The 15,000-nt window shown below is 38.9% G+C and overlaps 1 protein-coding gene across 5 annotated transcripts in view; it reads left to right on the forward strand.

Moving 5' to 3' along the window:
• LOC138033731 (neurogenic locus notch homolog protein 1-like) overlaps window positions 1-15,000 on the forward strand; it is an 80,505-nt gene that overhangs the window by 6,174 nt on the left and 59,331 nt on the right. The window lies entirely within an intron of this gene.

Consider the following 15,000-nt stretch of genomic DNA (forward strand, 5'->3'; position numbering starts at 1 on the left):
CAGGCGAAACAGTTGTCTTAACAGCTGATAGTAGTTCAACATGCCTGTAAACACAGATTCATTTAATTTACACTTACTTAGAAACCTCAGATGAAACAAACAACCCGGCGAAATATATATTTCTCCTACCATCATGTGAAAAGAAACGACAATTAATCATTAATTGCTCAACATTTTTTGTACGAAGGCAGGATTATAAACATGCTTCATTTCGAGTATTTTGAACAAAAACAAACAAGATAAAGCGGATGAGGTCACGCCATGAAAAGCAGAATTTTCATTTGACGGTGTATTTATGTGGAGATGCCCAAATGTGATGACAGAAATTTAACAGGCTGAAAAGGAGCGTGCGTGTGTTTTTTCCCTATCGCGAATGACAGGTTTTACATTAAGCCGATAATATTTCAACAAAAAAAAAACCTAACATGACCCAGCAACGAGACTTAAATTCTTTCACTTTTTTTTTGGTTTTTCCAAATTGATACGAGTACAAGCAGCATAACATGAGCCTAACAAAAACATTACAAGAGCCTGAAAAGCACTTTTTTTAACGCTCACGCGACGTTTATGTAAGGCTTGTGTCATGCTTAATTGTAACGCTGATAGTTAGTGTCGTGTGAGGCTGCTGTTAGCCTTCAAATTCAGGCCTAATTTTAAGGCTCCTGTCAGGCCTAAAGGTTTCGTATATATTATTGCTGTCAAGTAACCTTTAGTGTAATTTCTGGTGTGAAATTTGCAGGAAACCTAACTATTTTCGACCTATTCATGTCTTCGATCGTATGGTAAAAATGGCGCGAGAAAAACACATTTGGGCTAAACTGTCACGTACGGTAGCTGCTGTGTATTTTGCACGGAAACCCGCTTGTCAAAAATCCTTTCCAAAAAAACGCCGATGTGATGAATCTCAAAAATCCGGATCTAGATTTAATCCGAAGTATCCTCCTCGAGTGTGGAAACTGTGCATTCATGATCCGTTTTTGGATTTCGCCAAAAAAAACGCAAAATCCGTTTTTGGATTCAAGAATAAAAAAAAAAACGCACCCTAGATATATTTTTCAGCATTTCTTCTGAACTGTAAAATTATGCTTCCGTGTTTCCGCCAAAAATACAAGCCTAGTTAATGGTTAAGAATAAACTGGAATGGTTTAATTGTCCTTTGTAGAACGGTTTATCAGAATTTGAAAAGATGTATTTAAAACACAAATGGACAAATCACCCTTAGTGAAATGAAATAAACAAGCATTAAATGGTTTAGACAATTCAGAAACTGTGTAGATACCCTTGGTGAATTGATTCAATGAAAATACGAGTGGTTAAGTGTTTATTGAAATGGATCAGTCACCTTATGCAATCATCGCAGTTAACACAGAATTGGTCAGTGCCAAAGACCACCGGTGTAATTATCCTTGTCAAAATGACAAAGTCAAGTCTTGAATGGATCAGCATACTTTGACATGATATGCAGTGAAACGGCAAACAATCCAGCTTACCGTACATTGGTTCAGTGATGTGACAAACGGTTCAGAGTAGTTTGAAATGGCTTATTTTATCTGCAAATGGTTGATCGTGAACCGCAATGGTCTAGCATAACATTGATCGGTTTACCATAATGTCAAACGGTTTAGTGTTACGCCAAATGGCTTAGTGTGACGACAAATGGTTTAGTAGAAAGCGAAATGGTTTAGTGTTGCAGCAAATGGATTGCGCCGGAACCGCCAAAAATACAAAAGTGAAATGGACAAGTCAAGATTGAAATGGAATAGTCAAAGTGGGGTCTTAAGTCACAACCCATACGTCATTCAGATAAATATTGGCGCGTATTTGCCCCAACGAGTTTCGTACCGCGAAGTGCACGAGTGGGATCGGGAACAGGTTATTTCTACCAGTACCGCCTCGTTTACTCGACTCAGTGATCCTTATTCCTCTAAGAATCCTTCTTTGTTTTTGCCTAGTTTAGCTGGATTGGTCATTTTTCTACTCTGATCATTTGGCCGTGATATTGGCAAGTCATATACATGAATGTGGATCAAAGTAAGCACAGGAGACATGGGCAGGCCGTGTTTTTCTTTGTCTTCAACTGTACGCTAGTTAGCCACTGACAATCAGTTTCTGAAAATGTGAGTTTCTGTAGAAACCTGAGCATATTTCTCTATCGTTTCAAGCCTTTCCTTGAACCTCTGAATTAAAGTTAAATACACTTGCTACCCGTTACTCATAAACAGCTTCCATGTCTTAAAACAATCAATCGCCTTATCACGAATGCTCTGGTTCAAAGTATCAGGTAGCTGTACCGTAAAACGATGCCTCTTAACTGTATGTCAATCCTTTTTTTTTCAGGTTACAATTTTTATCTTTAGTTCCATAAATTCTAATAACAAAGGATTAATCATGGTAAGGTTTTTTTTGCCCCTCTGCATTTTAAATACCCTTCAATAGCCAGTTAGAACATTAAGAAGGTGAAAGAGGATAAAAGAAGAATTGCAAAATAACGACACTAAAAGATTGGTATCGTTGAAAACCGCTGCCGTTTTCGCGGGTAGATAACGCTGACAGGAATTCCATCTGAGAGTTTGACCTAAGTAGATGGCCATTGACATTTCTGCATTGCTGATTGTTATGAGCACTTTTGCTTTATATAGAAACGTGCAGCGGTTTTCAACGATACCGCTCTTTTAGTGTCGTTATAAGGCCGTGTTCAGGAGTTTCACTTTGCAATTCTTCTTTTATCCTCTTTCATCTTCTTCATGTTCTAACTGGCTATTGAAGGGTATTTAAAATGCAGAGGGAAAAAAAACCTTACCATGATTAATCCTTTGTTATTAGAATTTATGGAACTGAAGATAAAAATTGTAACCTGAAACAAAAGGATTGACATACAGTTAAGAGGCATCGTTTTACGGGACAGCTACCTGACACTTTGAACCAGAGCATTCGTAATATAAGGCGATTGATTGTTTTAAGACATGGAAGCTGTTTATGAGTAACGGGTAGCAAGTGTATTTAACTTTAATTCAGAGGTTCAAGGAAAGGCTTGAAACGATAGAGAAATATGCTCAGGTTTCTACAGAAACTCACATTTTCAGAAACTGATTGTCAGTGGCTAACTAGCGTACAGTTGAAGACAAAGAAAAACACGGCCTGCCCATGTCTCCTGTGCTTACTTTGATCCAGTTCATGTATATAACTTGCCGATATCACGGCAAAATGATCAGAGTAGAAAAATTACCAATCCAGCTAAACTAGGCAAAAACAAAGAAGGATTCTTAGAGGAATAAGGATCACTGAGTCGAGTAAACGAGGCGGTACTGGTAGAAATAACCTGTTCCCGATCAGACTTGTACACTTCGCGGTACGAACCTCGTTGGGGCAAATACGCGCCAATATTTATCTGAATGACGTATGGGTTGTGACTTAAGACCCCACATTGACTATTCCATTTCAATCTTGACTTGTCCATTTCACTTTTGTATTTTTGGCGGTTCCGGCGCAAACCATTTGCTGCAACACTAAACCATTTCGCTTTCTACTAAACCATTTGTCGTCACGCTAAGCCATTTGGCGTAACACTAAACCGTTTGACATTATGGTAAACCGATCAATGTTATGCTAGACCATTGCGGTTCACGATTAACCATTTGCAGATAAAATAAGCCATTTCAGACTACTCTGAACCGTTTGTCACATCACTGAACCAATGTACGGTAAGCTGGACTGTTTACCGTTTCACTGCATATCATGTCAAAGTATGCTGATCCATTCAAGACTTGACTTTGTCATTTTGACAAGGATAGTTACACCGGTGGTCTTTGGCACTGACCAATTCTGTGTTAACTGCGATGATTGCATAAGGTGACTGATCCATTTCATTAAACACTTAACCACTCGTATTTTCATTGAATCAATTCACCAAGGGTATCTACACAGTTTCTGAATTGTCTAAACCATTTAATGTTTGTTTATTTCATTTCACTAAGGGTGACTTGTCCATTTGTGTTTTAAATACATCTTTTCAAATTCTGATAAACCGTTCTACAAAGGACAATTAAACCATTCCGGTTTATTCTTAACCATTAGCTAGGCTTGTATTTTTGGCGGTGACGGCTGCCCATAGCTGTCTTTTCATTCCAGTGGCCTCTGACCCCGTTTCATAACTGAAAGAGGAAGAGGAAGACACCATTGTTATTTTAAAAAGACACCGTTGTCAAAGCAAAAAGTTGCACAGTCATATGAAAGTGCGCGTCATCTTGTATGCGTAGTTAGCGAAGGACTTTAGGTGACAGTGGAATCGTTTTTGGGCTTTTCATTTTGTGTGAAACAAGGAGGGACTCTGAGGTGAACTAGAAAATTGTGTAGCATAAGTCTAAATCGAAGTCAAGTCTTAGAAAGTTTTGGATATATTTTACAGCATCAGTGTTTTGACCTGTAAAATTATGCTTACTTTGCAGGTTGCTGAACAGAACATGATAAGTAAACCGTTTGATTTAAATGTGAGTACGTAAATTGTTCAAAGTGAGTCTACTTGTTAAAGTGGTTGAAACTAGCGTGTTCTAAGGAAATGAAAGTAAATATATTTATGTGTCTAGTAGTTCTAGCGCCCGGGAGGGGTGGGGGGGTACTCGACATATCCCTGGGTGGGGAGGTACGGCGCGGCCTCTTATACCCTGACCCTGTTTAAGACAAATATCGCTAATTTTCCTACCCATTTTAAGACAGAATTCCGATTTTTGATACCCTGTTTAAGACATTTAACCCAGTTTAAGACAAAAATTGATGGTTACCCTGATAAAGACAAAAATGATAAATTCGATACCCTGTTCAAGACAAAAATTCCGAAAAACATACCCTGGCTGGCCGCACGTCCCCATTAAGGCCTTATAGGGGAGTACCGCCCCTCGGGTTCTAGCGCTGGAGCACTAACTAATTGAGGACACTGTAAACTGAAATTAATAATGAAAGCAAATCAAGTCAAATCTTGGTTTTCAAGGAGAGGGGAAACCGGAGTACCCGGAGAAAACCTCTCGGTGCAAAGTAGAGAACCAACAAACTCAACCCACATATGACGCCGAGTCTGGGAATCGAACCCGGGTCACATTAATGGGAGGAGAGTCCTCTCACTACGGCGCCATCCCTGCACCCCAAAGCACCCCCACCCTCTAAGGCAAATGTTTTATCAGACGAGAGCCGTATCTGCCATATCACTGAGTCTTTTGTACTGGCAGGCGAAACAGTTGTCTTAACAGCTGATAGTAGTTCAACATGCCTGTAAACACAGATTCATTTAATTTACACTTACTTAGAAACCTCAGATGAAACAAACAACCCGGCGAAAAATATTTCTCCTACCATCATGTGAAAAAAAACCACAATTAATCATTAATTGCTCAACATTTTTTGTACGAAGGCAGGATTATAAACATGCTTCATTTCGAGTATTTTGAACAAAGACAAACAAGATAAAGCGGATGAGGTGTTTTCGGTAGAAATGTTTCATTTTGCCAGCGTCGTTAGTTCAATCTTTGTTTATAGGCCGTTATTCAAATTTTTCTTGCTAATTGTGCACAAAACATAGCGGCATTTAAAGATAATTGGTTCCGTGATAATTTTGTTAAACGATATTGCTGCCGAATAATTGTATTGGGCGTGCAGTTATAAAATAGCACTAAAACACCTTCTGAGCCGATAAAGAGGCACCTCTAAATATCCATTTTTTATTGTTTCCAAAGGATCTTGATATCAGCAGGCAAGTCAGAAATTTAAAGAAAAGGACAAAACTTTTGAGATTACAAGACATGTTTCGACAGAAACTTCTGTCATCTTCAGTAAATTAATATACAAAGCGTTAAGTTGAATTATTTTATTAGTAGGAAAAAGTGCTAATTATGCCAGTAACAACGGAATGTACATAAAACGTGACAATGTGAAAATTAAAAGGATAGTTTTAGGTTTACGTAATGCAATTGTTTATTAATAGAAGGTTGTTCTCTTTGAATTTGAAACGCCTCTTTTATCTTGAGTTGAGAAGTCGTAGAGGCGTGATCTAAAATATGGAAACAGTTTCCTGAAGACAGGGTGCGACAATGTTTTGAATTCTGTAGGTGTTTGAAGATGTAAGAGGCCCTATCACTGACTAAGTGCTCACTATTTCAGAGCCTTGAAAAATTTTCAAGGCTCTGAAATGTTATTTTACTGCCGATATGTTGACGACACTTTTTGTTTATTTCACTCGGAACATGATGCCATTATATTTTTCGATTACATCAACTCTAGACACCCAAACATTGGATTCACTATAAAGCAAAATCTTTTAAAAACGTTTTCAGTTTGGCTTTAAAAATGGATAAATCATCGGCCTCTTTCAAATCAATTGGAAGGCTTTTGCAGTCTTTCACCCGTCTTGGAAGGTGAAGGTTTGTTTACCCCTATTAGTTCGTGGAAAAGACAAAAGATCATTGGAGCTCCCTGTGTTATGGGGGTGAAGGGCACGATTTCTAATAACATTAAAGTTAAAATCAGTTGACCCAATCAGGCATTTGTGAATAGCAGTGCAACGATGAAAAAATCTTCTCGAAGAGAGAGGCTTGAAATCTAAGCTTTTTAGTGCTTCAGTTGACGAGCTTCGGGAAGGGAGCCCAAACAGAACTTAAGCAGCTTTGTTTACATCAAGGTATCAAATAGAGGTAAGATTAGGGTATTGTATAAGCTTTTGCTTACACTACTACTTCCGTGCTTTCCCTAAACATGTTTCCTAACGGTTTTAAATTTGTTCGTTGTGAAACTCTTGCGTGAACGACCAGTTCTACATGGCACACGATTCCACTGCCTCGTCCCCGCTGTAATTAGTACTCCTTCAGAGAAGCTCAACGGAGGCTCAAGAAATCACAGCCGAAGCTAATCAAAGATTGCGTTGTAGGAATTGGTTTTTACTGAGACAAGAGGCCATAATGGCCTTCACTCGGCCTGCCAAGAGGGAATCGGAAAATACTTTTTGCTACTTCACTGATTCACCAACACGGTTGTATCAGATTATGATGAAATTGGCAAAACGAGATCTGAATACCATTCAATATTTTATTGTCAATATAGAGTTCGTATTTTGATCATGAACAGATAGTTCAAAAATGTCAAGAAATCGAGATAAATAAAAAATAGGAAATTAACCACCTGTCAAAATCCCAGGGATGGGTCATATCCCGTACTTGAGTTATTCACACTCTAAAACCCGATTTTTTAATTTTAGAACAAAAACTTAGTTTTTGTTTCTCATTTTTGCGTTTTTAGTTTCAGAAAAGTTTCTTAATTTTTGTGAAATTTCATTTGCAATCAGGTCTGTTCATAGAAAAATGACCTTTTATTATATAAATACTGATGAAATACCAGGACTTCTCCTTTTACTAAAAAATCATATCTTCACCGCGTGCAGTGAACATATCTTTCTTTCTTTCACATGTGAGAATACAGGTGTCGCCATGGTAACGAACACGATTAGTCAATAAAACGCGGGCTTCCTCTTCATTGTAAGATACTTTTGTGCTTTAATATAGTTCTTCTCTACTACATTAACATTTTTATTGCAAAATTTATATTATCATTATATGCGTGTTGTACCGGCCGGTTGGTGACCACTTTTTCATGAGGTGAAGGAGTCAATCAATGAAATGAATCTCTATTAACATTAGCAGAAATTCCATCAGTGCCAAGATGCAAAAGATGCTGACAAGTGCATATTATTACATCATTTCGCTCGCAAAAGTGTCTATGTCGGACGTAAATATGAAATTCAGGAGAAAATGATTTTCATCCTACTTTTAACTCTCAATTTCCTTTCGGTCTATGTAATATGTACTTGTTTGCATTTTGGCACTAATACAAATCTTGCTAATGTTAATATAGATTCATTTCATTCATCGAGTCCTTCACAGAAACAAGACACTCTCCCAAGTGTGTGGCTTCAGAGAGCATTGCACCGGCATCACAGAGATCATGGGTTCGAATACCGTTTGAGTTACTTGAATTTCTTAGGTGTCAAAAAGAGACAGTTGCTTAAATTGTCGACCTAAGTCCGAAGATCACTTCTCTCATTCGTTAATGATAACTTGTAACGACACAGGTATAGATGAAACTACAATTGTAGATGAAATCGTGCAAACTTGAGAAGGAGCGGTTGGTGGGATAGATGCAGTGCGATAAAGAATCTGTGATCTCGAGCTCTGCAAATTAAAAAAACCAAGCTTACAATTCAGACCGATTCGCCATCAATCGAAGTAAAATTGATGAAGAAAATAAAATTTATCCTTACTTCACTTTTCTGTGATGATTCCTGAAAACTTAATCCATCAGAAATAGTTCCTGAGACGGCTGAGGAGAGCGGTCTTTCAAGTTTTGTCTTGCACCAAAAAATCAAAACATTGGACCACGAGCCCGCAGGCATGAATTTCACGAGTTTGCGGTTATATTATTAAATCGCAAAAGTGCGATTTGTAAATCGCACATATAAATCACTCTTTGTGATTTGCAACATTACGAACTTTGATAACAAAGAAAGTTGATAACCTTGCGATTTATAAATCGCAAAGTTGGTAACTTTGCGATTTATAAATCGCGAAGTTCGTAACCTTGTGATTTATAAATCGCAAAGTTCGTAAGGGTCATTTGTTCTTCCCTCCAGAGGCGGATCCAGGGGAGGGGTTGAGGGCAGGGGTTGCAACCCCCTTTGAGCAGCATTTGTTTGGTTTTTTGTTTGATTCTTCCTAAAATGATAAATAATTTTTTTTCTTGCGAAGTTGAATCACTTCCACCATTCGACTGCTTGTCAAGTTATGAAACGGTAATGTACATCTCGTGACTTTTGTGCAGGGTATTACTTGTAAGAAGGTCGTTTTAGGATCAGATATAACAGGCGACATGAACAGGTGACGTTCATTGAAAGTAAACGAGTGGGATTGGGACCAACTTGAGTATTGTTGAAATGCGTTCAACGTTGGGAAATGAAGAAAATAACAGAGTTTTATACAAAGAAATCAGGGCAGTTCGTAGTTCCTTAAAAAAAAAGTCATTTAATTTAAATCTTTTACACTAATAACTATTTTCAACAGTTAAAAGCCTCGACATACCGTGGAAAACAAACATCCATCGTCTTCTTCTCATTGCATGCACCCCACCAATCAGTAGTTCGGAAGCTGAGCGGTCCTTTTCGCTCATGAAAAGGAGCAAGACCTGCACAAGATCGACGATGTCTCAAGAGCGCTTTTCAGATCTCGCTGTCATTGCTATGCATTACCCTGAAAGATTCGAGGTAGACGAGATATGCGAGGCCTTTGTAAAAGCTCATCCTAGAAGACGCTTTCAGGCTACGTTGTTTGATTAACGTGGAGATATGAAGAGAAACGACAAATAACCATTGTTGATACTGCTATCCTTTTTAATTATGCACTATTATTTTTGGGTTTCTGGCTGAGAAATAAAATAAACTCCAGATTTTATAGCATGCCTTCACAACGCTTTTCAAGTCTCAGGAATGCTGGAAATGGCGGTTTAGAGGGAAAAATCGGAAATATTTTTCGGGTGGAAAAGGGGGGGGGGGGGGGGGGGGAGGGGGGGAATGGCTCCGGACCCCCTTAAGAGATCGCGCCAGAGGAACTGGGCCGTCACTCGCCTTCCACACCATTGGTGATGAAGGCTAGGTCAAAAGTGTACAACCCCCCTTCCAGAAATTCCTGGATCCGCCCCTGCCCTCGGTCACCGTCGTAGCTTGTTTCCTTGTAGGACTGCCACTTTTTTTACCTGGGGTAGATAATACTTCTTGAAAACCTCGCTTTGGTGGAGCGCCGTCTCCACCCTGCTTACTGTCCGCCATCTTTTTTGTGTGTGCGTTGTGTGGAACTGTGGAAGAAGGAACAATTGTTCATGCAATTGTCATGCATTGTCTACCCAACTTGTGAAAAATTAGACTTTAAGAATTAAGAGTTTCCTTGGCATGAGTTCTAAACCAAAGCTGAAAGCTGAAAAAGTTACAATGCAACTACATCATAACTTTTTGTCTTTTCTTGTAGCCCTCTGAACTAAGCTTGGTTTTCTTTAGTAAGGAAATGCAGTTAAGCTTGACACGAAAGCGAAAAAAATAAGTTGAAGCACGTATGAGCTACAATAACAATCGCTATTTGAACCGAAAGAGATTGGCATCTATTCGACCTTAATCAACTCGTTTGATAAAATCAATTCCTGTTTCAATCTCCCACCGACGCAGTACCACAGTTTCTTTAGAAAGAAAAATTTGCACTTGAGAGGAGCCTGACAGTTTCTTCTCACGATTTTCTCTCGCTTCCTAACATCTAACATTTCTTCCACACAGCCTGAACACACAGAACATGCCAAAAAATTACGTGACATCTTCTGAAACAGCCTTTAATGACAGTATCACCTATTTTAATACGCGCCTCATTGCGCGCGGCTATCCTTACAAGATGATACAAACAACGTTATCATAAGTCAGCTTCGCCGGAAGACAGTCGGCACTCCAACAAAAAGCAAAAGCACGGAAAAAAATCTTGCCATTCGACACAACATACCACCCAACGGTGTGTAACCTTAAAATATACTCATGCTAAACTGGGACTTAATACAAAATCAGCCTTTGCTGAACACTATCTTCAAGAATCCGCCTATCCTATCGTACAGAAGAGGTAAATCTCTTTCAGACAGGCTCGTTAAAGCTAAGCTATAAAGGCTACGTTCATTTACAGTTAAATCATGCAGGGAGTCCGTGCAGGCCTGTCACTAATTTATCCAATGAAGACTACATTCATTACTGGGTTGCCAGTGTGGCAAACCCAGTTGGAATCTGTGTAGCGTTTCGTCGTTTTATTTTTTTCCGTGTCGGTAAAAGTCTTGCCTGTCATTCCCCTGCTAAGTGGTGTCTTTATGCATAGAGCCTTTTGCGCGTATTGTCTTAGGATCGAGAGGGTAGTGGGAAATGCGTAGATTTCTCTGGTGGACACAGTAGAATGATTAACGTAAACGGCAATGGCGTCGAGAGTCATGTAACGCGAATGGCGTTTTAGTGGATTTTTAAGCACAATATACCCTTATGGGGCTTAATAATGGAAAGTCAATTGGATACTGAACAAGAAAGGCGCTGAAAAAAAATCTGGAATCTTAAAAGCGACGAGTAATGGACTTCGACAATAATCTGTCGCCCGTCGAGCCGTAATCAAAGTGAGATGTAGTTCTAATATTGTACGAGTGCGGTGTTTTGTACAACGCTGAAATCAAATGGAAAATTCTCTAGTAACTTATGGGTTTAACAAAACAGAGACTTGGATCTGTACTCAATTCTGCACAGTCTTCTGCTAACAATTGGAAATTTCACAAATTCCTGTTAGTCAAAAATTATTTGAAAGAATGCTTGTTGCCCATTTTTTGCTTGATAATTCAAGTAAAGGGTCTTTCAGTGAAAGGTTTGATGCTAAACACTCGTGGGAAATTTATTTACACGGAGTGTAATTTAACACGATTGAGTTTTTTGTCTTCACGCACGCAATGAAATAGGAGGAGGTTTTCGTCTCTAAGAGCAAATAATTGAAAGCTAACCATTTTAAAATGGGTTCTCAGACTTAAATACTGTTTATCAGCGCTATTTGAAATGGGTTCTTAGGCTTAAATACTGTTTATCAGCGCTATTTGAAATGTGTTCTTAGGCTTAAATACTGTTTATCAGCGCTATTTGAAATGGGTTCTTAGACTTAAATACTGTTTATCAGCGCTATTAGTCTGCAGTCTGCAGTCTGCAATCTGCAGTCTGCAGTCTGCAAATGTGAGACACCGAATCACGGCGCCAGCTGAATTCCGGCGATGTCACTTTCGATTTTGCGATTTATTTGTGCAACCAAAAGTAGCATGGCACTACAATGATAGACAATACCAAAACAATATCGTGCACTGATAGAGCTACATACTTGAATCTCCTGAAAGACAACACACAGCTCAGTTGACATTTTATATCGAATAAATCGCTGTGTTACTTCACTACCACACATAATCAATGCGTGTCTATGTTTTCTAAAGAGGACAGGAATTTCTTCTTTCTGACAAATGATTAATTAATTAATAGGCCGGTAGCCAGGTTTTTAACCTCAGAAAAAGATCTGTTTCGTCGTAGGAACGTGTGAGGACCTGTGAGCCAAAGGGCCTCTGCTTGTATGACTTCTAAGTGACCCCTTAAATGGTCTTAATGACCCCCCCAGCTTGAACAAAATTGTCTGGAACGGTGCACGTACCACAGGCAACCCAGTGTACCCTCACGGATGGTCTAGTTTACAGTTAAATCACACAGGGAGTCCGTGCAGGCCTGTCACTAGGCCTGTCACTAATCTTTATCCGCCATTTTGTTTCGTCTTCTTCATTCCGCCCCAGAGCCCGCCCTTTCAAACTGCGCATGAGCGGGACCAATTTTTCAGTCTCAAGCAAATGTCTCCCTCAAAGGGGTCATTTTTTGCCATGTTTAGTTTTAAACCCCCTCCTTGTGCCGTCACAACTGTTGCCATGCTAACACGCCGGCTTACTAACACGACCAACAAATGTTAGTTTTTGAAAAACTTCTAAAGAACCAAAACAGTGCCGTGATCTACCACGATTATTGCTGTTTTTGTAAGTTACCTAACTTATTTATCCTGACTTTCCTCAAAGTTGTTCTTGTTCTTGTTCTTGTTCTTCTTCTATAACATTTCCCAAATTTCAATTTTGTTTCCTTTTTTGAGTTGAGTGTTGTATTTCGTCAGCAAAATTTCGGCATTCGATTGTGTTCCACAAAGTGATCTTTTAGTCGCTTTTTGGCTTCTTTCTTTTTAACTAGCGATGTTTTTGAGCGCATTTTGTTTTTCAAAGGTGTTCCTTTTCTTGGTTCTGGAACGGTCCCCTCTTGAAAAGCGAGAACAGATTGTTCCTCTTTTTTGTGTTCCTTTTGATGAATTCGGAACGTGCTTTCATACTACTTGGGAACAAAATGGTCCTTCATTGCTAAAAGGGGAACCAATTGTTCCGAGTTCCGAATCCCGAGCGGAACAAATTGGTCCTTAATGGGTGATTTGGGAACTATTGTTCCTAAACATGTGTTCCTTTTGATAAAATGGGAACGTGCTTTTATAAAGATACGGAACAAAATGGTCCTTTATTGTTAAAAAGAGAACCAATTGTTCCGAATTCTTAATCCCAAGCGGAACAAATTGGACCTTAATGGGTGATCTGGGAACTACACCTTTTGCTGTTCATTTACGCAAAAGATACATTCATTTACGTCAACAGTCGAAACTACGTTCATTAGCACTTCCATGAACTTCAATAACGCGAACGAACTTTCAATAACGCTATTTGCATGTGAATTAACATTCAATAGCATCAACGGATGAACCATTGCACCTTTGGACAATCAAAGATAACAAATATCCTTTCAATCTCGCGCAATGGTTAATCATTAACACTAATAGAAAATCAATTGCATAGTGTGACAATCAATGGCGTATTAGAGACATAAAATAATCAATTTGCATGGAGACGCACAATCAATTGCACCTCCATACAATCGTTTATTCGAAATGCGTGAATGAACAGTAAAAGGTGTATAGTTCCAAAAAAAAAAATTGTGTTCCTATCTACAACATGGGAACCAATTGTTTCGAGTTCCGAATTCCGAGCGGAACAGATTGGCCTTAATGGATGATTCGAGAAATATTGTTCCTAAAAATGCGTTCCTTTCTATCAGGGGCAAGGCTGGCACAGTCGGTTAGTACGCGGCCTTGGTGCAAAGAGGTCGTGAGTTCGATTCCCCGGTTCTCGCATCCTTGTTTCGACTTCTTTCCTTTCCGTGTAGCTAAGTAGCTTTAAATACCCGTAAAGCGGAGCAGTGATGGAGAGGGGGGAGTAAAATGAGCGCACCGTTGACCTAAGGTTTGTCAGCTAAATTACTGTTACGAGTTATCGACGTTAAATATCGTTACTTTACTTTACTTTACTTTTATCGCATGAGAACCAACTGTTCCGAGTTCCGAATCCCGAGCGGAACAAATTGGACCTTAAATGGATGATTTGAGAACTATTGTTCCTAAAAATGTGTTCCTTTTGATAATATGGGAACGCTTTTTTTTTTAATAAAAATACGGAACAAAATGGTCCTTTAGTGTTAAAAAGGAACCAATTGTTCCGAGTTCCGAATTACGAGCGGAACAAATTGGACCTTAATGGATGATTCGAGAAATATTGTTCCTAAAAATGACTACTTTACAATCAGGTACAAAGATGGCACAGTAGGTTAGTAAGCTGCCTTGGTGCAAGAGGTCCTGAGTTCGATTCCCGGAGCTTGCATCCTTGTTTCGACTTCTTTCATTTCCGTGTAGCTAAGTAGCTTTGAATAAATCCCGAGCAGAACAAATTGGACCGTAATGGATGATTTGAGAACTATTGTTCCTAAAAATGTGTTCCTTTTGATAATATGGGAACGCTTTTTTTTTTAATAAAAATACGGAACAAAATGGTCCTTTAGTGTTAAAAAGGAACCAATTGTTCCGAGTTCCGAATTACGAGCGGAACAAATTGGACCCTTAATGGATGATTCGAGAAATATTGTTCCTAAAAATGACTTCCATTCTATCAGGGACAAAGATGGCACAGTAGGTTAGTAAGCTGCCTTGCTGCAAGAGGTCCTGAGTTCGATTCCCGGAGCTTGCATCCTTGTTTCGACTTCTCTCATTTCCGTGTAGCTAAGTAGCTTTAAATAAATCCCGAGCAGAACAAATTGGACCTTAATGGATGATTTGAGAACTATTGTTCCTAAAAATGTGTTCCTTTTGATAATATGGGAACGCTTTTTTTTTTTTTTTTTAATAAAAATACGGAACAAAATGATCCTTTAGTGTTAAAAAGGAACCAATTGTTCCGAGTTCCGAATTACGAGCGGAACAAATTGGACCTTAATGGATGATTCGAGAAATATTGTTCCTAAAAATGACTTCT

Source organism: Montipora capricornis, chromosome 14 (assembly GCF_036669925.1).
Source record: "Montipora capricornis isolate CH-2021 chromosome 14, ASM3666992v2, whole genome shotgun sequence".
Taxonomy (NCBI): Eukaryota; Metazoa; Cnidaria; class Anthozoa; order Scleractinia; family Acroporidae; genus Montipora; species Montipora capricornis.